At 46.1% G+C, this 21,164-nt stretch overlaps 1 protein-coding gene across 5 annotated transcripts in view; it reads right to left on the bottom strand.

Annotated features, from left to right (window-relative positions):
- SMC3 (structural maintenance of chromosomes 3) overlaps positions 1-21,164 on the bottom strand; it is a 573,351-nt gene that overhangs the window by 243,480 nt on the left and 308,707 nt on the right. The window lies entirely within an intron of this gene.

Here is a 21,164-nt window from a genome sequence, read left to right as displayed (position 1 = left end):
AACTAATTGCTTCTGCTTGGTGGTAACATGAAGATTAGCGGAAATTTGTCACAGATTTTGCTTTTTTTGATGGGCACACAACCATACAGTTTTCTTGAGTGCGCTCACCTACGCAGTTCGATTATGCTACGGACGTAAATATTAGCGCAAGAGCAGGAATAATTGAGACTTGCTAAATATTCTCGTGTTCGCATTTTCTAAGCCTTCAACTATGTGTATAACAATGCATCAAATTTTTAACTCTTATAAGTTTATTTCGTTTTCTTTTATTGTTGTTATTCATGAATAAACAGTAAAAATATACCAACGCAAAATATTTCTCACTTTACAGTCATCCTAGAACAATTACAGTAATTTTTTTTTTTCAATGTAGGTCCCTCTGAAAAATTTCAATCTGCAAGAAAAAAAAATCTACTCTGGGCGGTCGTATATGACGAAAAAAATCGACAGTGAAAGAGTTAAAAGGCTACAATGACATCAGTTTTTCTCCTATCAATAAAAATCTTTTTTCCATCATTACAACAAAATGGGTGGTCATGATAAATGTAGTTCCAAGTCCCTTCACACTCGACTGATAAGACAAACATGTGCCTAACATTATTTCATGTTCTTAACATTATTTAATCCCGGCCACGGCGGCCGCATTTCGACGGGGGCGAAATGCGAAAACGCCCGTGTGCTTAGATTTAGGCGCACGTTAAAGAACCCCAGGTGGTCAAAATTTCCGGAGTCCTCCACTACGGCGTGCCTCATAATCAGAAAGTGGTTTTGGCACGTAAAACCCGAGATATTATTATTAACATTATTTAAATTCAGGGGCTTTTACATGACAAAACCATGATCTGACAATGAGGCATGCCATATTAATTTTGATGAGTTAATTATGACTTTAACATGCACCTAAATCTACTAAGTAAACAAGTGTATTTTGCATTGCACCCCAATCAGAATGCTGGGATTGAACCTGCAACCTCAAGTTCTAAACCATAGCCACTAAGCCACCGCAGCGGGTATGTTTTAAAGGAGTCCTGCATCCACCCCCCCCCCCCCCTTTTTTTTTTCTCAAGAGTTAAAATTTTTTTTCTTACATCGCCTAGGGCAGACAGCACAATTAAAATCCTTAAGCTGGACTGCTAAACGAGGTGGATATTACTTGCACAAACAAATCAAAATGCATAATTGACTAAACATTTTTTATTAAACATATTTATATATGTTTAAGAATTGAACCCAGTGAGCTACAAAGGTATATCCACTTGTAAAAAATCACAAAACTAGCATGATAAAAATCGCCAAAACAGTCAAAGACACTGCTGTTCTGATAAAACACCTTCTTATGTGTTCCAGGGCAAAAATATTTCAAACATCAATTGTTATGTTGCTGCGTGGGTCGTATCGCGAGGCACCATCGCGACAAGGCGTATCGGCAATAACCTTTTATTGCCGTCACGAAACAAATACAGAACAGTGGGAACTTGATAACTGCTACAATATATACATTCTTGAGGCCGGGAGAGAGCGCTCTTCAACACAGGGTTAACTGATGCAGATACGTCATCCGCTGAACTCAGCGGCCAGAATCAGTACACAACACTCCTTCCCCCTTAGTTGGTACTCAACAGTCAGCCAATGCCAGCACAAAGTCCCGAAGATGTTGTGGTGTCTTCCGGGAACGCTGCGAACGGCGTGGGCCCGGCAATTCTACACTTTGCTCTGTTGGTGCTGGCTGAGGTGCTGCTATGTCGTCCGAAGGAAGCATGACTGTTGGTTGCGCCTCGGGAGGTAGCATGGCTGTCGGGTGCTCCTCGGTTTCACTGGGATCTGGTGTCTTGCTGCTGCTCATTCCGCCAGGTGAAGGGCTTAACGAAGGCTGAACCTCAGGCTGTCCTTCAGGTACAGTTTCGGCTAACCTCATAAGAGATCGGGCCAGTTGCTCTGGAAATCACAGCAGATACCCATGGTGGGCCCTGGCCGTAGTTACGTGCAAATACAGGGTCGTCGGGCTGGAATATGCGTGGTGTCGGCAGAACTTCTGCCAACCGGGAGGACTTGTCAGGGGCCCGGTCTGGATGCAGCCGATCCAGCATGGTAGACAGTCGGCGGCCCATCAACAACTCGCACGGGGCGCGCCCCGTGACTGTGTGCGGAGTTACATGCTGCTGTAGAGTGAAGTCTACCAAGCGCTTTGCCCAGCTTCCTCGGATTATTCGAGCTAATGCCTCTTTGGTGGTCCGTACCATCCTTTCGGCCTGCCCGTTCGTGGATGGATGGAACGGTGCAGATGTCACTTGGCGGATGAGGTTGGCATCCAGGAACCCTCGAAACTCTGTGGATGTGAATTGCGGGCCGTTGTCTGAAACAAGGGTATCTGGCAGGCCATGAGTTGCGAACAATCTTTGTAAGGTAGTGATTACAGCACTCGATGTCATTGACGACATTAGTATGACCTCCAGCCATTTGGAATAAGAGTCCACCACAATCAAGAAGGTCTGTCCTTGGAAGGGACCAGCGAAATCAATGTGCAGGCGTGACCATGGTGTCCGGGTCGTCTCCCATGGGTGCACAGGTGCCCGAGGCATCTCAGGCCGTGTTTCCTGGCAAGGAAAACATCGCCGGACCCATTCCTCAATGGCCGCATCCATGCCGGGCCACCATACATAACTGCGGGCAAGCGCTTTCATTCTGACGATGCCAGGGTGTCCGACATGCAGAGCTTCGAGGACCCGGAAACGCAACTTCTGTGGAATCACCACACGGTCACCCCACAGTAAGCATCCCTTGTGGGCGGACAGTTCATGTTGCCTGGACATGAAAGGTGTGAACTCGGAACTCGGAGCGCACCTTGGCCACCCCTTCCACACCCAGTTGAGGACACGGGAGAGGATAGCATCCTTGGCGGAGTACTTAGCTACATCGTCTGCATGGACTGGAGATTCTGGAAGTACGTCCAGAAGCATGACGACCTCTGCTGGCGAAGGGTCATCCTGGCACTGGTCCGCTTGAGGCAGTCTGCTGAGACCATCTGCGTGGCCTAACTGTTTTCCTGGTCGGTGGTGGAGAGTATGCTGGTATCCATTAAGAAAACTGGACCAACGCAACATTCATGGTGAAAGCATCTGTGGCGTTTGCCGGTCTGATGTGAAGAGCCCCAGGAGCGGCTTGTGGTCTGTATGGATCTGAAATGGGCGGCCGAATACGTAGTCATGGAACTTCTTTACTCCGGCAACCACAGCGAGTGCCTCCTTATCAATCTGGGCGTAATTACGCTCCGTAGAGGACAAGGTTCTTGAATAAAAAGCGATTGGTGCTTCCGTGTCATCCGGCATTCTGTGACTCAACACTGCTCCTATTCCGTACGGGGACGCATCGCATGCAAGGATCACCGGCTTCTTCTCGTCGAAATGTGTCAGCACCTGGTTGGATGCCAGTAGCTTCTTCACATTGTCGAACGCAGTTTGTTGTAGGTTTCCCCACAGCCAGGGGACCTTCTTGTCCAACAAACGGTGCAGGGGTTCAGCGACAGTGGCCTTGTGTGGAAGGAATGCATGATAGAAATTGAGAAGACCCAGGAAGGCCTGCAGCTCGGCTCTGTTCAACGGCCGCGGTGCATTAAGGATGGCTTGCGTCTTGGCCAGTGTGGGGTGGATTCCCTCAGCATCGACTCGGAAACCCAAAAATTCCACTTGAGTCACTCCTAGCTGGCATTTCTCCTTCTTGACCTTAAGCCCTGCATCTTGGAACCGCTGAAGGACCTCTCGAAGGCGACTAAGTAGTTCTTGGTGCGATGCACCTGAAATGAGGACATCATCAAAATATGGAATGACGCCTGGTAGTCCGCGCAATAGGTTCTCCATTAAACTCTGAAAGATGCCAGGTGCGACGCTGACACCGAACTGTAATCGTCGAACGCGGAAAGCACCCCGATGCGTCACAATGGTCTGCGCCTCTGCAGATTCATCAGTCACTGGGAGCTGTTGGTAGGCCTGTGCTAAGTCTAGCTTCGCAAAGACAGTTCCACCAGAGAGGGATGCCAGCAGGTGGTTGACAACTGGTACCGGATACGAGTGCTGCTGCAAGGCTTTGTTGATGGTGCACTTGTAGTCTGCACAGATGCGGACGTCCCCATTTGCCTTCAGTGGCGTAACAATAGGGGTTTCCCAACGAGCATGGTCAACCGGCTCAAGGATTCCTTGTGTTATCAGCTTGTCCAGTTCGGCGTCGATTTTCGGTCGCAGTGCGAAAGGAACCCTTCTTGCTTTCAGGCGGATAGGCACAACCTCAGGGTCAAGTGCAAACTGAACGGGCGGTCCCTTGTAGCAGCCTAGCGTCCCGTCGAACACAGAGGCAAAATCCCGGAATATGCTATCAAGTGAGGATGGTTGCTGATCGATGCGTTGCACTCCCGTGATATTGATACCGAGTGCCGGAAACCAATCCAGCCCGAGAAGACTTGGGCGCTCGCCCTTGACAATGACCAGGCGCAATGGGCCGTCAAAATCTTTGAACTGCACTCGGACGGTACCAACTCCTCGTACAGCGATACGGTTTGCTTGATAGTCCCTCATGACAACATCAAGTGGCTGTAGGTTTCTGACACGCCCCTTTGGAAAAATGCGTCTGGCTGTGGCGTCGGAGATAATGGAAAAAGTTGATCCCGAATCCACCTCCATCTGACACTGTGTGCCTTCGATTTTTACACTCACATGTATCTTCCTCTTGGCGGGTTTAGACACTTCGTTGATAGCAGTAACTGCCAAGTCGTCGCAGTATGAAATGTTTGTGCGAGGAGCGGTCTTGAATTGTTGCATCCGGGCTTGATCTTTGGCATTTCGACGTGGGCTAAGCTGCCTCCGGGACCGGCAGACCTTAGCAATATGACCGGTTTTTCCACATTCCCTGCACTGGGCACGACGGAACCGACACAGGCGGCGTTCGTGCGGGCCTCCACAGCTGGCGCAGGGGCCGCCCACCAATCTCTCGGTGTCCCGTCGCTGAGTGAAGCTCGCACGTAACCGAAGAACATCCTCGGCGGTGTCTTGCTCGCCATCATCGCCCGTCGTCGTCCCTTGATGCACGGGCTCGAAACATGGCGCGTTGGTGGTTTGAAACAAGGCTAGGCTGGGTTCCCGGGCAATGGCCTCAGCGGCGACTACTTCCTCAACAGCACTAGGGAAAGACACCTCTTTTTTCGCCAGTAGTCGCCGCTTCACCGTGTCGTTCTGCAGTCCGAACACGAATCGATCCCGTAGCACGGTGTCGAGGTCGTTGAAGTTGCAGTGTTGTGCCGTCGTTCGAAGAGCAGCGAGGTAGGCGGCGGCAGACTCACTTGGTGCCTGGTCGCGGCGATGGAATTCATATCGTCTGGCAAGCTCCGGTGGTTTCGGCGCTAGGTGGTCACGCAGAACGGCGAGGATTGTTTCGAACGGTGTATCCTTCAGCTGGGCCGGTGCTACGAGCGCCCTGGTTAATTGAAAAGTGGCGGGACCGCAGCGGCTGAGGAATATCGATCTCTTCTTGCTGGCGTCCGTAACGTCCTGCGCCTCGAGGAAGAACTGGAAACGTTCTGCATAGTCCTCCCAATCTTCAGGGTGGGTGACGTCGAAAGGCTCGAGCCCCTCCGTTGTGGTGGCCGTCATTGTGAACGAGTACGGACAGGAACTAGCTTCCTATTGCGGCGGTCTCATTCAGTCCCACCCTCGTCGCCAGTGTTATGTTGCTGCGTGGGTCGTATCGCGAGGCACCATCGCGACAAAGCGTATCGGCAATAACCTTTTATTGCCGTCACGAAACAAATACAGAACAGTGGGAACTTGATAACTGCTACAATATATACATTCTTGAGGCCGGGAGAGAGCGCTCTTCAACACAGGGTTAACTGATGCAGATACGTCATCCGCTGAACTCAGCGGCCAGAATCAGTACACAACACCAATGTATGTTGTCAAATATTTTTGGAAATGCATACTTTTAACTAATGCCATCATCAGAATTCATGAATTTCAATACGTGCCCTAAAGAGATTGCAGAATCATCCAAACTAATCCCAAATAATACAACCTGATTTGGGGCTCTAAAATTAAATGACATGCAGCAATTAAGCCTACAACAAAATAAGTTGTTTAACAACTGCAAAGCCGGAACACCATTTCACATCAAAGAAAATTAATATATCTTCTTTACATTTATTCCTGGCCATGGAGAGGCCTATAGTGAGATGAAGAAAACAGTGAAATGATAATTGAAGAAATATTATTTAATTGATTTGCTGAATTATTTACAATTGACTCCCTCCAGCATATCAAAAATGCTAGCATGGACTCTACAATGGAGTTCGCAGTGCTCAAAGAGTTATTAGGTATCAAATTCAGCATATCAAGAATGATATGTTTGGCTTTGTAGAGTCAAGGAGAATTACGGGGCTTCACCAGCCTCAAGAGCAAGCTGGAGACCAACAACTGTTTGCACATAAATCTCAATGCATTAGGATGCGAGTCCCTCGCTATGCTACTAATAACACGTAAAGAACTACTAACACTTAAAAATCTGCAGACTGGTTGTGTAGTTTATCTGAGGCATATACCATGTGCTGCCAATCACACGCAACACCCATTTGAATGCTGCACCTATTGCAGCAGCACTACAGAGGAGCACGAGGGCAGAAGTTCTCTACATTCCATGCAAGTTCCACTGTGAGGCCACCGAAGCCTTCTTTCATGCAAGCGAACCATGCCTCAGCGAAGCGCTGTCATTTCCAGCTGCCAAATCGACGGATGCATCAACGCCAGCATGCCTTAAAAGTAGCTGGGATAACTGGCACTTTTCCAGTGGGAATGGAAGCACTGCAGCTGCCAACATGCTTCAAACACATTTTCATTTTTGGATGCAGGTGAGCACAGCACTGCAACTTTTCTGTAAATAGTCAAACAATGTTTCGCTGCTAGTGCTTACAGGCCCACAAGTATTCTTCCAATTAGCACGTGAATGTGTTCTTGTTTCCAAGTTGTTATTTATGTTCGGCAACGTAGAGCTAAACCCTAGACCCCCTAAAGAAGATCCTAACCTGTTTAACAAGGAGTTGCTACAGCTTGTTAAATCACTACACGACAAATTTGATTCTAAACACGAAGAAATGATGACTGCCTTGAGTGAAGTCAAAGAGGCTCAATATTCAATGGAGCAACAAATAGCCGATATCGACAACAGGCTCTCGGCAGTTGAACAATGCATTCGATCATCTAAAGACCAACAGGGTGAAAGCCTCGTGCCGCAAGTAGCCGTATTGAACCAACGACTCAATGAATTTGAAGACCGTTCACGCCACGAGAATTTAATATTTCATAGGGTAGCAGATAGCGGTGCGGAAACTTGGGCGCAGTCAGAAGAGAAAATTTGCTCGGTTTTAAATTCAGCATTAAGCATGAACCTAAATAAAAGCGATGACTGCATTTCCAGGGCAAACAGACTTGGCCGTTTTGTCCCCAACAAGTCCAGGCCCATTATTGTCAGATTTTTATAGTCTAAACTGAGGGAAACGATTCTTTCTTCCAAAAATGAGTTAAAGACAACTAGTGTTTTCGTAAGTGAAGATTTTTGTAAGGCAACTAGAGCTGTCAGAACTAAACTGTACGAATTTGGCAAAGAAAGCGGTCACCTTTTCACTGCGAAGTACAACAAGCTATATATCAACAAAAAATGTTATATTTACTCCCCTGATAACGACAGTGTCTGTGAACTTCAATTGGGCAATGTTCCCTGCAGTGCTGCATTATCGTCCACTGCTCCTAACCGCCATTCTGACGCGTCTTTTTCTTAACAGAAATTTGGCACTGGCCACGCAGCCAACCTTGTCATGATTTCTCTTTTTTGTTGTCGAATGTGCGAAGTGCAATTAATAAACGTGAAGCTCTAGCATCTATTTTTGATCTGTGTGCCGCTGTCGTGGTTGTATTGACGGAGACTTAGTTGATAGATACAATTCTTAGTGAAGAGCTGTTCCACTTTGACAAGAATTACGTTGTTCACCGTCATGTCTGGGGCCTAAAATCAGGCGGTGGTGTTTTTATTGCTGTCGCCGACAATATAGTGTCTTGTAGGATCCCGCTTGCGTCGTCTTTAGAATTGGTTTGTGTTCTTATTGTTATGAACCACCAAAACACATTGCTTTGTGCGTGTTACCGGCCGCCAAGTGCACCATCTACTTTTTGCGATGAACTGCATGACAATATGAATTTTCCTTTCTCAACATTTCCAAACTCGCCGTTATTCCTTTTAGGCGATTTTAATTTCCCCGAAATAAAGTGGACTTTGGTATCACCCTTCGTTGTTAGTACGTCCGCCGAACGTCAATCTTTCCTGAACTTGTGCCTAAATTTTAACCTTACGCAACTTGTTTCTAGGCCTACTAGAGCTGGTACTACTTCATCTAACACTCTAGACTTGATCCTTGTCACTGAACCAAACTTACTACATTCTTTAACTTGTTTCCCCGAACTAAGCGATCAGTTTTTTACATTTTTTTGTAACAGGCCCCATTAGATGTGAGAACAACAATGCAAAATTTATCAGAGATTATGCAAGTGGTGATTACACTCGAATTAATAATGAGTTTGCAGTGTTCATTGACGACTGCATACCAGAATTTTTCAGCCGTACCGTGGAAGAAAAATTGGAACTTGTTTAAAAACAAAGCCACGTCATTTGTCGCTAGATATGTGCCACTGCACAGACTTCCCGGAAAGAAACGCTCTCCTTGGTTTTCCACTACATTAAAAAGTCTGTAAAAAAAAAAGGCCTTTTCCGTCTTGCAAAATGCAGACAAACATCTACTCGTTGGAATGACTATTCTATTGTGCTGCTGCATGCTTATCGTACCGCATTAAAAGAAGCGAAGGACGTCTTTTTTAATACCCATCTACCCTCACTTCTTTCTACAAATCCGTCAGAATTTTGGAGCACTGTTAAAATAAAAAAGAAAAATAATGTATCTCTTACAGATACGGATGGCAACACCATAAACAATGCAGAATAATGCAATGTCCTAAATGATACTTTCGCGAAATCATTTTCTGTTTGCGTTGTTGATACAGTGCCACACATGTGCAAAGAAGATTTCTTTCCCATGGATCCACTTGTTGTCGGTCTTGCGGGGATTTTGAAGTTAATTCAAGATTTAAAACTATCGTCTTCCTGTGGTGCCGACAAAATTAATTCAAAATTTTTGAGGAATACTGCTGTCTACTCCTCTATATTTTTTATGTACCTTTTCACCCAATCTATTGAGTGCTCAACTTTGCCCACAGACTGGAAGGTGGGGAAGGTGGTCCCTCTGTTGAGATCAGGTAACCCGCATTCTCCTCTCAATCACAGACCCCATTTCACTTACCAGCGTGCCTTGCAAAATCCTTGAACACATAATATTTTCCAATCTTGTCTCATTTCTTGAATCCAACTCTTTCTGCACTTCATTTCAACATGGGTTTCGCAAAAACTGCTCCTGCGAAACACAACTAATATCTTTTATAGATAACATTGCTTCCTCTTTAGACAAAGGCCAAGTCATTGACTGCCTCTTTCTAGATATTGCGAAAGCGTTTGACAAGGTGTCTCATCACTTACTGCTTCTTAAACTTACTTAGTACTCTTAATATCAACCCTAATATTCTGAAAAGGATAGAATGTTTTCCAAACAACCGTACCCAGTTTGTAACAGCTAACGATTCTGCATCCCCGCACTGCACCGTGAAGTCAGGTGTTCTTCAAGGCTTCGTCTTGGAATAGTTATTATTCCTAATTTATATAAATGACCTACCTGCGATAGTTAATAGCTTTATTAAACTTTTTGCCGACGATTGCGTTCTATACCATGAAATAACTAATCAGCATGATAACTTTATGGTTCAGACAGGTCTAGATAACATTTCAAAGTGGTGCTCACAATGGCTAATGTTTTTAAATCTGACTAAATGCAAAATTATATCTGTCTCGCATCGCTCAAACTCACCAACTCCTTTTGGCTATATTATCAATGAAACCAAGCTTGAGCACGTGACTTCCTATACATATGTATCTTGGAATCCAGCTAAACAGTAACCTTTCGTGGCATGCGCATGTCGATCATATCACGAACAATGCAAACAGATCTCTTGGCTACATTCGCAGGAATTTTTCTGAAGCCCCACTCCATTTGAAGTTATTGCTCAACAAAACACTAATTAGACCGAAGCTAGAGTTTTTCGTCATTTGTCTGGGACCCTGGTCAAAAAACATTAGCAGATACCATTGAGTCAGTTCAGAACAGGTCAGCACTTTTAATCCTTTCAAATTATTTTCTTTAATGAAGTCAAACCTTGGCCTTATTAATTTGCAGCTTCGAAGAAAAATTTCCCGTCTCTGCCTTTTAAAAAATATTTTTACCAAAATAACTCACTGCAACAAGACCTTATTTCAGAGCCTTCGTACATATTGTCGCATCTTGATCATCGGTTTAAAGTGTTCATTTCTTTTTGTCGCACAAATGTTTTCTCCGATTCATTTCTACCAAAAGCCAGTACCGAGTGGAACCGCCTTCCCCCCTCCATCACCTGCATAGAGGAGGCATTATCATTTAAGATTGCAACAATTGATTATGTTTTGAGTTTATCACCTAAATACTAATCATTGTTTGAACGTGTTGTATTTTTTTTATAATTGTACCCGCCCCCTCTGTAATGCCCTTCTGGGCCCTGAGGGTACTGTAAATAAATAAATAAATGTTTCTTAGCACATGGTCATTCCCACAACTATCTTTATCCTGTATTTTGCAAGGGAAATTTTGCCCCTCCAAATTTCATAACTGTTGTCATGCTCAATTGCTACAACAATAGGACTACAATAATACTATAATTTTTTATGTTCCTAGGTGACAACAGATGACACTCGTTCAATGTTCAGAAACATACTTTCCAAAGTCGCTTTTAGCTTTCCTACACTTCAACATAGCTAGCCATCTACAGAACTCACAGCATAAAAATTCAACTTAATAATGCTACATGCATATTGCATTGTTGCTTTTGGGACAATGGGTGCGGGCACTCTGACAAAAAAGACGAACTGCTCCTGAGACTCGAGCTGTCGGCTGAACTAGCCAGCGTTGCAGCGTTTTTTGTAAATATACATTGTAAGTAGTCTTCAGTGCTTCATCCCTTGTTCACATAGCATTTTAGTGGAGGTTGGGGTTTCTCGTCCTCACCACAGAGCTCTGCATAGGCTACACCAACCAGCCTTCCACCATTGCTACCGGTGACGACACTTAATCTGCATCTACCCCTGCGACTTCAATAACAACATATGTCACGGTTACCAATCCTCATGATCCTGGCATATCCTCTGGTCAAGATAATGTAGCCATTGAGTACTGCCTCAGCATGTATGAGCGTGTAAGCTAGCAGAACCGCTGGGGCCCTACCATAATGCTTGCAAAATGTCATTTTCTACTTGGGTGGAACACCAAGTGTCTGGCTCTGGACACACAAGCACTAGTTGTCTGGCTGGGTTGCCTTCAAGCAGAAGTTCTGTGACCACTTTGGAAACCTGACTGGTCGCCAACTGGCTGCAAGAAAATAGCTTGCTGTCAAAGCGCAGTCTTCCACTTAATAATATGTCTGGCAAATACAAGACGTGCTCACTCTTTGTCACAAAGTTGACGAGAAAATGGTCGGGTTTACTACCATATTTACACGATTGTAAGTCGACTTCTTTTTTAAAATTTGAAAATCTGAAGTGGGGAGGGGTTGACTTACAATCGAAACCGAAACATGGCACCGCATAAAGAAGCGAGACCAACAGGATATCAGGGGAGCTACAACGTAGTTCCAATTTTATGTTTGCTCTACGGCCTCACCCGTAGCTTTCCGCTATTCCGCACGTTTGTTTGCTTTTCGGAAGAGTTTTTCAACATTTTTGAGTTTTACAGCGCACACAGCACTCGTGGGGTTGTCGATAGTTCATGGAAGTTCCGCTATTCCATTGGCGGCGGCACCCACAGAACAGCGGCGCTTGCGGGGAGTATCGATAGTTCATGGAAGAGAAGACACTGCTCGCGACTTGCGTGTTTCTTTTTCCATGTAGTTTTGTCTTTATTCTATGCTTTCATACATTCGATTTGACTGCCGGCTACATGCTACTTCTGTGCTTCCTCAGTCGTCATGAGTGCTCCGAGTCCACTAAACATTCGCCGCTCGTTCACAGTGGTGTTGAAGAGGGCTGCCATCCTTTACGCTGAAGAAACAGATAACTGTGCAGCCGGCCGCAAGTTTATGTTTAATGGGTGGCGCGAGAGTGGCGACGGCAGCGAAGCCAAATGTTCACCTGTGACGGCAAGCGAAGAGGTTTCCGCGGGCAGAAGTCGGGACGCTTTCCGGAGCTGAAAGCCTAGCTTGCGGCGCCGAAATGTGTAATCGGTCCCTGCCAGTGACATGCGACATGATCATGAGACAAGCCTGGATTTTCACCTTTCAAAGACCTGCTCTGCCGTGAGTATGAGTGGCTAGCGGCAGAAGACTGCGAACTTATGCCGACCGGTCATGTCAAAAGGGCCTCACTGACGGCTCTGTGTGGTTGGGTGCTTTCGACGTGGACTTATCTATGTATGCAAATGCGGAATTTCACTGGACGGCGACGTGCTGTGGGACCGTAGCAGCAATGACGATGGCAGCACTAGTGAGTAGTAGTAGTCTAGTGACCATGCCAGCTACTAATAAATTTGCGTTATGGAATGCACCCACGGGTGTGCTCTTCTTTATTTTTTTATTTTTTTCCCTGTCACACGCGATATGGGGGGGCCGACTTGCATTTGAGTCAACTTACAATCGTGTAAATACGCTAAGTAGGTCACTTCCTCAAAGGGATCGCGGAAGAGGCATTCAACTTGTTGATCTACAACGTTTCCACCATTGGCAACATTGTCAAGGAATGCCGCAGCTTCAAGCTGGCTAAAAGCCACCGCGTCATTCCACAGTTCTCCCGTCTCCCTAACACGGCTGCAACGTCATCCTGTGTCGACCTTACCAATAGAACCCCCTTCAATGAATATCTGGCGCGTATCGTTCGCAACAAGCTCGAGGCTGCAAGTCCAGCCCTGTTTGTTCCACGCCGACTTGACTAAACCACTGACCAGTCAGCACCACAGCACCAGCATCTCTCTCATTCAGGCACTTGTGTGGCGAGAATTCGCCAATGTCAGATTTCCTGCTGCCTGCTCTGTCTCCTGACCTGAGTCCAGACCAGTGCCGACAGCTGTGCCTCGCAGCAACCTGTATTCTCCCAGATTCTGCAACCCTACTGAGTAGAGAACTCTGGACGCCAAGCCAATCTGCTCCCATCGCCACTGAATTGGCCACATACCTCGTCACTGCCACACTTCCTGGTCGTCCTGGTATTGGAGCTACTTTTCACTCCTCTCCTCACCCATATGCCGATCCTCGCCGCTACTCGTCCCACTTACTCGCCATCACCTCGCACCGTCGGTCCCCATCACCCCAGCTACGCCATTTGTCGCAGACCAATTATAGACCCTCCTGGATGGAAAACTAGACCATGCAGATCCAGGATATAATACTGGATTATTTTAATCATGCTGAACTCCTCCAATGACACTCCCAATGAACCAGAACTTACTTTATGTTCACGTCGATGGTGTCCCTTTAACTGTGTAAACTGACACTCGAGCCCAGGTGTTCACAATGAGTGCTAACCTCTGTCATTGACTTAAGAAGTTTCTCACGCCTGCTATTACACAAGCCATACGAATCGCCGATGGCAGCCACATGCTACGCAATCATCAGAGCGCTTCCAACAAGCTGCGCCACAGATGTCACCAATTTTCTTTTAAAAGAAATAATTTTGCAACATGAAGCGATTTCTTGGCTGTGAACAACCAGCACATTAACTTCATCATCAGCATATTGTGATTTATGGACACATTGATTCTGTGGCTTCGCTGTGACTTCAAGTATTCAAGGCATCAGTTATTTGTTTATTCTGTTGCTTCAATAGACGAATTAAAGTTCAGAGAAATAATAAAACATACAAACCAAATGTCTGCGTGTTTTTGTTTTATTTCGTACCATAAAGACACATATACTTTTGTTTCGTCTGCTTGTTCACACGTTACGTATTCGCCAGTGCAGAGAACGAAACCACGTCATTTTCTACCATGTTCCCGTACCACGATCATGCTCTTTCATCCTCTCACACCTGCCTCAGTGCTCGTGATTGTGGCACTGACTTGTACCGCTAGTCAAGTGTTCTCGTGCAGAGCACGCAATATCGCCTGCTGTGTGAAACGAGACAAATGCAACAGCTTGCAAGCAAGACCGCCACCAGAGGAATGCCACTAAGCAAAAACGAGAGGAAGAGAAAAAAGGCTGAGCGCATGACATATTTGTCACGGGATCCTCCAACTCCAGTATAGGAGAATGCAGAGAAGGAATTCCACTTCTGGAGGCTAAAAAGGGCAAGTAGAGAGAATGACTATGTTGGCGATGACACTCTCCTCCTGAAATCATGAGTTCATGGCACTTCAAATATTTCTATCTCTGTTATGAATAAACTAATTTGAAAATTCCTGCAGTAGAACACTATGGCACGTAACAACTTCCCGTGCATAATCAAAATTAGCTCTGTGGCCTGCTGAGGGCTTTTTTAAACCTAACCGACACAATAAATCATGATTTTCAAAGCTCAATAACCGCTGGGACTCTCAAAATGGAAGTGAACGCTCTACAAGAGAGCCAACTGCCCATATGACAAGAGCACTCACCGAGAAGAATGTGACTGCCAATCAGCCCATGGCCCTTTTCGAGAGTCACATGAAAGAAACCATCCAAGAACGATGGAGGACTCCGACGAAGAGATGCACACTTAGTGGCTCATTCAGCCGTTGATTTCAAACTATCAGGTGCAATACTTGGGATGGGACCAGTTGCCAAATGCAGCAGACAAGAACGTTGCCTGGTTTGATGTGCCACGCAAAGGACACCACTCTTGAGCACTCGAGACTGCAGCTCATGAACAGATGCAGACTTCAGCAAGGGCGATAAACACAGTTCACCTCTCTGAGTGACGCCCAATAGCATCGCTTCCGGCTCACGTGGTGAAAAGTGCACTCACAGCTCTATTGCCCATGGGATGCTTGACGCCGCACATAACATGGAAACCCAAGCATTTCAGCAACACCATCAAGATTCATATGAACAACGAAGAGCATGTTTCATCCATTCTGAATGGACTGAAGATTGACTGGCTGGGACAACCATCAATGCCTGCAACTGTTCACTGCTGCTACGGTGCAGGGTCAGGGACTTCTGTCAGGCACTCATTGCCTTTGTCATTGCATCATCTTGAGATTTTATTTATTTCAGGGTATATATTCAAATAATTTTTTGATCCACCATGGTTCACCATGCATCATAGATAATCACTTGTATGGCTGGTAATAAAATTACCTGACAGACACAATTACAAGCTTTCTCTTAATGCAATGGTAATTTGCAATAGATATAGATATATACAGTCAAACCCGGTTACATTGAACTCGCAAAATAACGCCTATCAGTTCTATACAGGGCATAATTCAACAAAAGCCTGCTAAAGAACTGGACTTCATAAAAGCACATACCATTTAAAAGCACTTTATTGATGAAACTAGCTTAGCTAACCATGAAATAGCCCTGTATCTTCTTCTGCTTGGGCAACTTTGCTGCCTGCGACAGCACGCACTCCACATTGTTTAAACAGTCGGAGCAGCTGAGTCCACAACTTTTCATATTCGCAATGAAGTGCTAGACTAGTGCGAGTGCACCAATCACCTTAGAGGATGTGGGCGAAGGATAGTCGTTGCTTTCTTCATTGTGCTCGCTTTCACTTGTGCTCGGTACGATGTCGGCAATGTAATCTTCATTTTTGGGCTCTCCCGTGGTCGCGACACCATAATCCGCACTCACAAACTCGTCTATCATTGATCCGTCAACGGCTTCCAGAAATTCTGACAGCCCGCTCCGAACTTCGGCAACATTGGCAATGGCTTCGTCACACTCATCAGAAATCTCAGTCATCCCTGGGCACGCGGAAGCCAACACGCCTGGAGCAGTTTCGAATAAAACACTTGTACAGGGCCACTTCGATGTCTTATACACCGTCATGCGTACACGCCGGACACCACGGGCACCGGGCCATTTGTCCGCTTTAGCCCATTTCTCATCGTTATTCTTCAAGATTGTGCTGAGAGTGCTCTTTGGAATCTCGTCTGCTGCGGCAACATCCGAATTCTCACCACATTCGACTCGGTTTATGATTTTGAGCTTCACAGCAAGGCAAGTTCTGCCACTTCGCACTAGCCATCATGGCAACACTGCTAGAAAAAGGCCGTAAGGTGCAAACACAATGAACAAGAAGCAGCGAGCCGATTCAAACTTCCACGGCTTGCATGACGAGGGCACAAGAGCCCCCAATAAGCTGTCTGAGCAAGCGCTGCAGGAGGGCCAGGATCATTTTTTGCCAGGAGGGTGCAGACTCGCCTGACACGACACAGTGCCACCACGAGGGAAAGCCAACTTCTGGGGGCACTTTTGTGCCGCTTGATGTTTCATATTTGTTCGACGTAAGCGTAACTTTTGCTATATACTCTCACTATAACTATACTGTGCTTGAATGAATGAATTATGCGGTTTTACGTGCCAAACCAACTTTCTGATTATGAGGCACGCCGTAGTGGAGGGCTCCGGAAATTTAGACCACCTGGGGTTCTTTAATGTGCACCTAAATCTAAGCACACGGGTGTTTTCGCATTTCGGCCCCATCGGAATGCAGCCGCGTGGCACTAGTATACTGTGCTCAGAAATTGTTCGACATACAGGATAATTAGATGCAAATGGCTCCGACATAGTCAAGTTCGACTGTGTGTGTGTGTGTGCGTGTGCGTGTGTGTGTGTTTTACGGGGATGTTGTGAGAATAGAAGATTATATTTACAATATATACAGAAAATGAGTCTGAGTAGTTAAGATGGCTGATCCCCAACAACCCGCAGCAGCTAGCATCTCGCTATCTTCTTCTTTCTCTCTTCGTTCATCCTTCCGTAACAGGGCCCCCAAATGGTGAAGCGCCGTCTCAGCGCATGGTAGGCGAACAACTGCGAGGGAAGTATGGCTTCAGCCGCAAAACATGCACGATGTCAACAGACGGCGGACTTGAGGATGGATGAAACTGTAACAACGCGATCTCGTAATTGACTTCGTTAACTTGACGTAGGACTTCACAAGGCCCTGCGTAGCGAGAGAGAAGCTTCTGGGAGAGGCCAACCAGACGACATGGTAACTGTGATAACCTGTGTTAACTTCTGGTTTCGGTTTGGGTCGTTTACGTCAGGGCGCCACTCGGCGCCAAACGTTGTAAGTTGTCTCCAATGAAATAAACATTCATTCTTTGTCTGGTCCCCGACTGAAGCAGTCCGGCTCTTTCTTGCGGCGCTGCGTGCCCCCGGCCGTTTAGGCCTCATGCCGTAAACCTTTCGTCTGGCCACCCTGTCGAAGCTACAACAAACTGGCGACGAGGTAAACCACTCACTTTACTTTTTACGTCCCCTTGCTTTTCTACTTCTGCTGCTCCCCTGCTTCCAGCATGCAAGACGCTACGTCCACTTCGACGTCGTCCACCACAACTCCCCCGCCTTTGTTCTCGGTGCCCAGCATGGCGTTCGCACCCCCCATGCCGCCTTTCCTTGCATTACCCGGTACTCCTTCAGTACTGTGGCTCACATGGAAACTTTCTTTCTGCACGTTTCTTCAGGCGACCGGATGCGAAGCATTACAAGACGAGAGGAAGAAAGCCATTTTACTGAGTAATTTAGGCTTTGAGGGGCAGCGCCTCTACTATGACCTCGCGTCGCAAATGGACCAGACGGCCACTACGTTCGAAGACATTCTTCGCATCTTCAACCAGCACTACGAAGAAAGCTCCGATCCCCTGGTGCACCACATTATCTTCCGGGACAGGAAGCAACTACCTGGGGAAACCTTCCAGGACTTCGTCACCGCGCTACAAACGCTAGCGCCTGCTTGTGCGTTCGGTGCTTGGCACGATGAGTCTCTTTGCGACCAAATCCTCCAAGGCGTCGCATCAACAAGAGTACGAGAACGGATACTATACAAAGGATCGTCCCTCACACTCAAGAAAGCTGAGGAAATCGGACGAAGCGTGGAGCAAGTTGACAAGGAACTTCAAGTTTTCAGCAGCTCGTCTGTTCAGTGCGTCTCGACGCAACGCCAAGATGGCGTCGCCAGCCATCTCCTTCCTCGCCCGGGCGCGCAAGATGGCAGTCCCCGCCACCCTTCTCCCTCGACCCGGCGCCTTCAAGATGACGATCAACGGTGTGGCGGACAGTCGCATCCTCGAGCGGCCGGCCAACGTGACGCTTGGCCCGAACTCTGCGAAGCCAGTCGAGAGTTCGCACCCCATCGTTACCGATGTGGTTCACCTCACCACATCGCATCTGATCCAGCCTGTCCGGCAAAGCATGTTACTTGCCGTGCGTGCAGAAAAGTGGGACATTACGCTTCGGTTTGCCGTTCGAGGAACCGAACGCAGCGACAGTCTTCTGCTCGAACGCAGCTTGTTTCCGTTAACGCTGATACAAAATCAGCCTCTACAGTTCCGTTTGTGCTTACAATTCGAGCACCGAATTTCCGTCCGGCAACAATTCATGTTGAAGTCCTCATTGCAAATACTACACTCAAGTTGCTCGTGGATACAGAAGCTATGGTGTCGCTGATGGGCAGCTCCCTGTACGAAGCATATTTCAAGGTTTTTCCCTTATCTCCTTCGAGTCTTCGACTCAAGAACTATTTGCAGCAAAAAATTCTGCATTCAGGACATTTCTCCGTGCTCGTCAAGTTCCACAACAAGGCTGCAGTAGTTACATTTCACATCACGAACCAAGGCACTTCTCTTCTGGGCTTAGACGCCATTCAAGCTCTGGGCATTGACATTCAAGGGTCTTCGCTCACATGTCAACTCACGAAAACTAATTGCCTTTGGTTGGCGGTAAGATGAAGATTAGCGGAAGTTTGTCACATGTCTTGCTTTTTTGACGGGCATATAACCACACAGTTTTCCTGAGTGCGCGCACTTATGCAGTTCGATTACGCTATGGAGGTAAATATTAGTGTAAGAGCAGGAACAGCTGAGGGTTACGAAACAGTCTTGTGTGCGCATTTTCAAAGCTTTGAACTATTTGTATAACAATGCTTGAAATTTTAAATTCTTATAACTTTATTTGCTTTTTTATTGTTGTTATTCATGAATAAAGAGTAAATAGTTACCAACGCTAAATATTTTTTTCTCACTTTACAGTCACCCTAGAAAAATTACGTACATTCTTTTTTCGAAATAAGTCCCCAAGAAGAATTGTAATTTGCAAAAAAAAAAAAATCGACCCTGGGCGGTCGCATATAGCGAGAAAAATCGACTCTCACAGGGTTAAAAAAATTATTAGGACAAAAGCCTTAGGCGTCTATAGTCTATGCTGGCAGTGCCCTTGGCAAAACTGCGCCGTGACGAAAAATGGCCAAGGCTGCAAAGAGTGAACAAAAAAGAAAAAACAAAGACCCCTTTTTAAAGAAAGATGGTTGAATGTGAAGCTTTCCCCCAATGCAAACTGAATCAAAGTCAAAGTCCAAAGCCAACAACCATGCAAAAAACCCAAGAAAGGCTGAGCGACCCGCTGCTACACATAAGTGATTTCATTGCTTGTTTAGGATTGTATTTTTTGAACGTTGAAGTTGAATGAAGACACATTTCATTTAAGTTGCTTAGCCTTTATTTTAGATCATGTAGCCATTGATTACACGCACAGACTTACACTTTCACGGATGACTGTATGCTTGCATTCGCATACGGCAGCCTCTTCGTCTGCCATTCGCTGTACCCGCGGCCTATATATAGTGACGGCCGGGAATGCATTGCCTGACACATGTAATGGTATGCAGATATATACAGTTCGTCTGGGTAGCCTGCTGTTCAACCATCTTACTTTAAGAAAGGGGCTTTGATTTTTAAATTTTTTTTCGAGATCCTAACACGAGCCCATGTTCACGCGCACTTGCTGTCTCCAATAAGCAGTGAAGCTCAGTTAACTGCGACAGGGGTGGTGCCATGCCTAGCAGACATAACTTGCACTTCCAGTGCACTTTGTGCACATATACTACTCTAGTTCAGCTTAAACACAGGGAATGCAGGGATCTTGCGGGATGCGGGAAAGCCTTCGAAAGCTGTTGTTTTGGTTATAGTGCAGGCAATGGCAATTCCAGCAACTTGTGCTATAAGCGGTCTATGCTGTATATATCAACAGTCAGGCTGCGGTGCGCATATTACGTGTATTACATGCCCCCCCACATTGACCCCATCGCTCACAAGGAAGGTAGCAGAGGCAAGCAAGAGGCTGCACACAATACACACAGTCGAAACTAAGGTATGGTGGGTTCCCGGCCACTGCGAAATGCCAGGAAATTAAGTGGTTCACGCCGCTGCGAGCATGATACTAACCTTAAACCGCGCAACAGAATCTTTACTTTTATACATGATTGTCGTATCATGAAGCCTCGCTTCACATACCCGTTCATGAACCCATACCCGTTCATGAACGGGTATGTGAAGCGAGGCTTCATGGTACAACAATCATGTATAAAAGTAAAGATTCTGTTGCGCGTGAATTGTTGGAGGCCAACGAGTTTAAGAGAAGAGGGGACAACTGTGTCAGTACCCCGTCTTTGAATATATACACGAATGAAAGCATGTTTTTAGATAAGTTTTATATTTAGATTAAGCGTGATTCCCTTTATCTTCAGTGTTCTCGCACATGCGCATTCACATATTCAGTGTCCCTCTTTTTTCGTTCTCCTCTCCTCATGGCTATATAATCAGCCACCTGTCATTTCAATAAACAGTTGTAAGTAGCGCCTTATCCTGTCTGTATTTTTTCTTGTCTGCCATCACTTTTGGCATTTAATCTATTGAAAGCTAAACTTCCTATGCAATAAATAAAAGGTTGCCGCAAAACAGAGGTTCACCATTAAACTGAGAACCTCATTGATATTCCATACAACAGAAAATCGCTAATTCATTAGTGTCAGAG

This window comes from Dermacentor albipictus, chromosome 1 (assembly GCF_038994185.2).
Source record: "Dermacentor albipictus isolate Rhodes 1998 colony chromosome 1, USDA_Dalb.pri_finalv2, whole genome shotgun sequence".
Lineage (NCBI taxonomy): Eukaryota > Metazoa > Arthropoda > Arachnida > Ixodida > Ixodidae > Dermacentor > Dermacentor albipictus.
The sequence above is the reverse complement of the archived record's forward strand: the minus strand, read 5'-3'. Positions and strand labels throughout refer to the sequence as shown.